We start from the raw sequence: 5363 nt of genomic DNA on the forward strand, positions 1-5363 counted from the left end.
TGTGTGTGTGTGTGTGTGTGTGTGTGTGTGTGTGTGTGTGTGTGTGTGTGTGTGTGTGTGTGTACACCTTTGTTGAGAAAATCTGTAACAACGTACAAACACGCCTCAAGGAATAACATAAGAAAAGTCCAATTACTTTTTGCTGGTACGCACGCAGTTCATCGTTAAATGCACAGAAATTACTAGCCTCGGTACACAATCAGAAAATGAAATGCGTGAGTGGAAGAATTATACAGGTGTGGCGCCAGGTGAGAATCGAAGGTAACAACTTAAATAGTTCACCTTGATAGTCATACTTTACACCAGTTTCCTGCTTCTTAATTAAACTTTGTGTCACTTTTAATCGCTTCAATACTGGAACATTTTTACCTTGAGATTTGTGTACCATTAGACCATTTTATTGACATTAGTAAGAGTGTGTATAGGTCAGAAGATTAATGGCCACAGTCTTCACTATTTTAATCCCTCACATGAGTTTCTGAAGCTGTATACAATCACCAAATAGTAAGCAAAATCAATATGGAAACTTGCCGTGGTACTGATGAGGTTAACACTGTAATTCTTCACGCAATATATAATAGAAGAAGTCTAGAAAATTTAATGTAGCAAATAGATCGTTACTTTATGTCTTTAATTTTCCTGTTGAAAAAATCCTGTTTAGCCGTAGCTCAAAGCTTTGTCGGAGGAAGTTTTTTTTTAATTTGAGTATTTTTATTTCCTGAATGGATAGTGACTGCTGGAACTCTCTTTCTCTTTCACTGCGTCGCATGTTTGTCTCTTATTTAATTCACACTTTTCTGCTAAACCTTTTGTGTTCCCATGAAAAATGCTGTATGTACCTGCTCTGCATTTTAATTTCTCTATTGTGAACTTTTAACGGGAAAACTTCCGTGTAGATATGAGTAATCTCACAGGATGTTTTGTGTTACCCTTTCTTGAAACACACACACACACACACACACACACACACACACACACACACACACACACACACACACACACACACACACACACACACACACACACACCAAAGGGAAAAAAATATTTGTGGCTACCTAAAGTTCACTAAGAAGAGATGAAAGACTGACAGAAACACACGATTATAGCTTAGGATTTATACTGAGTTACTTACACACACACACACACACACACACACACACACACACACACACACACACACACACACACACACACACACACACACACACACACACACACACACACACACACACACACACACACACACACACACACACACACACACACACACACACACACACACACACACACACACACACCGTCTGAAGAAAGGAACAAAAACATACAGGAAAGAAGTATAAGCCCTAAGAATAACAGAGAAAGACACTAATCCATTTCAGAAAAACACGAGGAGAAATAGAATCGCATGAGGGACTAAACAAAAATACGCACAGAGACACAAACCAGCATAATATAGTTTAGTATTTATATTCTACATATTGCAGGTAAAACTCTCACGGGAAAAATCAGCATAAAACACCTGAGCAAGGAAACTGTCTCTTTAACCTTCCTACAAGCAATACAACACAGCAGAACTCAGCACAACACAGTACAGTATACCACAACACAGCACATCAGAGTAAAAGCACACCACAGAACACTTGATAAACCCACCCACTCAACAGCACAACTCAGCGCAGCACAGTGCAGTATACCACAACACAGCACATCACAGCAAAAGTACAACACAAAGGACTTCATAAACTCACCTACTCACCAACCTACAAACACAGCACACCATTTAAACCCCTTCCCATATACCCCATCCAGAAACAACACATCACAGCGCAGCTTAGCACAGCATATAGGCTGGTATTCAGAAACGCTTTGCTCTCTCACCACAAGGAAGGTTAGCGGGTTTCCAGGAGTATTTCTACAGTTAATAGTGTAGAAATCTAGTCATTTTTCTTTAGAAACATAAAAGCACCTTAAAAACTCGTGTAAACTTAAATATGACCTTTTGAAATAGTGGATGTAAAGTGTAGAAGTGTTTGAGAATACGAGTTTTAGTACAGCACCAAAGCAGCTGTGATGTCATGCAGGCCACTTACACAAAAGCAGGTAAGCTCTTACATATTGGTGAGGGCAGCCACAATCTTCTTGGTGACGTCACACTTTGTTTACAAGCTCAGGATCGGTGGAGCGTAATCCTTTCTTATTGGTCAGCTCAGGCCGGAGTGACGTGTCTTTGTCCTCCTCCTCCTCCTCCTCCTCCTCCTCCTCCTCCTCCTCCTCCTCCTCCTCCTCCTCCTCCTCCTCCTCCTCCTCCTCCTCCTCCTCTTCCTTCTGCCTTGTTTTTGTCCCCGTCACAGTTTATTATGATCTTGTTTTTATTATATTTATTTTTTTTATTATCTCGACTTTATTTTATTTTATTTACTAATTTGTATTTATTACTTATTTTTATCAATTGATTTCTTATTCATTCACTTCTGTTTTATTTTATGTACTTATTTATTTATGTTTATCCATCTATTGTTATATATTTGTTATTTTATTTCATTTTACTATTTTTGTCTATTCATCTATTTTCATTTATTTATCTGTGTGTTTTATTATTTTTTTTAAGGTATAAAGATGTTTTTTCGTGTTTTTGCATATTTTCTTTTCCTCTTTTCTCAATATAAAGTCGCGGTGTGTTGTACAGTATATATTTTTTGCATATTCTTTAGATCTAAGTTTATTCTTTTCAATGCTGTTTTTTTTCTTACATATATATATATATATATATATATATATATATATATATATATATATATATATATATATATATATATATATATATATATATATATATATACATTTTCTTTTTTTTTTTTTTTTTTTTTACATGCGTGATTCAGATATCGAATACTGTTGTTACTCATGACTTTTTTTTTTTTTTTAAGGAACTTTCATATACGATATTTCTTGTTCAAAACCACTACCTACACATCATCTATCTTTTTTTTTTCGTGTGTGTGGAAGAAAAGTTTGGGTCTCCTTTTTTCGTTTTTGTTTTATTGGTATACTGCATTTTTTTTTTATTAGTATTGGTATTTTGTTCGAAAAGTCTTTTTTATTCTTTTTTGCTATTATATGTGTGTGTGTGTGTGTGTGTGTGTGTGTGTGTGTGTGTGTGTGTGTGTGTGTGTGTGTGTGTTTCATTGTTTCATTCCTGTCACGGATTTCGTATGCGAGAATATTACAAGGTAGTGAAAATGATGCAATTCACGGTATGGCCTGGAAATAGCATCAGGTGAAGCGTTTGTCTTTTCTCTTTCCTTCTTCCTTATCTTCTTCTTTCTTTTTTTTCTTCTTCTTCTTCTTCTTCTTCTTCTTCTTCTTCTTCTTCTTCTTCTTCTTCTTCTTCTTCTTCTTCTTCTTCTTCTTCTTCTTCTTATCATCATCATCTTCTCTTTGTATACATCTTGTTAACCTGGATATTTTCTTCTTTTCCGTCCTCCTCCTCCTCCTCCTCCTCCTCCTTCTCCTCCTCCTCCTCCTCCTCCTCCTCCTCCTCCTCCTCCTCCTCCTCCTCCTCCTCCTCCTCCTCCTCCTCCTCCTCCTCCTCCTCCTCCTCCTCCTCCTCCTCCTCCTTGACCTCGCCTGAGGTTCATAACACGCTCACGACCTCACAAAAGCACCATGATCTCTTCTTTCCTGCTCGTATTCCTCCCTGCACCTTCCTTCTCTTTTCCTCTCCTCTTCCCCGAGCGTCTCTTCCACGTAATTTTAGTATTTCCCTCCTATGAGAAAGAGAAAAGAAAAAAAAGAATCTCTCATTACGACGAGAGGAGCGAAGGTCTAAAATTTCCCGTGTTTTATGTTAGTATCTTTAATTGAATTATTTTCCTTACATCTATCTATTTTCCGCGGCCTCGCCATCCCCTGTAGGCGGAGACAAGCTCCCCGCGGTGTGAGATACAACAGCCATCCCGAGACATGATGTGAATCCTCTCTCTCTCGTGCTGCTGACGGAGGGAGGAAAAAGGAGGAGGTGGTGGTGAAGGTAAGAGAGGAACCAGAAGAAGACGAAGGGAAAAGGAAAAGCAGTGTTGTGGGTGTGTCAGAGCCGTCACCTTCCTTATCCTTTTTTTCTTTCCTTGTTTTTCTTTTCTACTATCGTGTTTATGCTCTCTCTCTCTCTCTCTCTCTCTCTCTCTCTCTCTCTCTCTCTCTCTCTCTCTCTCTCTCTCTCTCTCTCTCTCTCTCTCTCTCTCTCTCTCTCTCTCTCTCTCTCTCTCTCTCTCTCTCTCTTCATTATTTTTCATTCCTTGAGACTGCCCCGCGCATTTTTCTGTCAGTTTTACCATTGTGTTATTTATTACTCTTTTATATATACTTTCGTCAAAATCTTATGTGCGTGTGTACCTTTTCATTCTTTTACTCCTCCGCCTCTTCGTCGTTTTTCGTTCTCGTTATGTTCCGGTCCTCCTCCTCCTTCTCCTTTTTCTCTTCCTCCTTCTCCTTCTCCTTCTCCTTCTTCTTCTTCTTCCCTTCCCTCCTTCTCCTACTCCTCCTCCTCCTTCTTCTCTATCTTTTCCTCCTCCTTCTTCTCTTACTTTTCCTTTTCCTTTTTCCTTTTTCCTTTTTCCTTTTTCTTCTTCCTCTTCCTCGACCACCTCCTTCTCCTCCTCCTCCTCCTCCTCCTCCTCCTCCTCCTCCTCCTCCTCCTCCTCCTCCTCCTTCTCCCGTATAGCCTTTGTACCCTCAACTCATTCTTCACGTAACTTTTCGTGTTATCCTTCCGCCATTTTTCTTTGCCTCACTACTCCTTCCTTTTTATCTCTCTTCCGTATCATGTTAGTAACTCGCGCCCGTCTTTTTAACACCCTCTCTCCCTCTCTCACCTCCTCTCCCCCAATTTTTAGCCCCTTTCCTTTCATGTTGATATCTTTCCCCTTAGCCCTCACTTTTTCTCCCTCCCTATTTTACTCCTTCTAGATTTCTACAGGGGAGATTCCTACGCGTGATTTGGTTTTAACATCTGATGAATTTGTGTGTAGGTGAACGTGCCTTGTTTTTTTGAGTGCAAGATGTTGGTGTATGTATATGATTTGGTGTATAAGAATGATTGAGTAGTAGTGAGAGTATTGGGTAGGTTTTCACTGTGTTAGCTGCATAAATATGGTCAGTATGCAGAACTGACTGATTGGTGAATTGAATCGTGACGCCGCAACAGTGGATTATTGTGGTGCATCAATGGAAGTCTGACTCGGTGTATTAAATGATGTGTATATTTTTAGAAACATAAATTAATTCTGTCTCCATTTTATTTTTTCTTTCTTTTTAGCTTTCTTTTTGTTAATGTACACTGTTGATCTTCAAAAAATGTCGGGTAA

Source organism: Portunus trituberculatus, chromosome 35, assembly GCF_017591435.1.
Source record: "Portunus trituberculatus isolate SZX2019 chromosome 35, ASM1759143v1, whole genome shotgun sequence".
Classification (NCBI taxonomy): Eukaryota; Metazoa; Arthropoda; class Malacostraca; order Decapoda; family Portunidae; genus Portunus; species Portunus trituberculatus.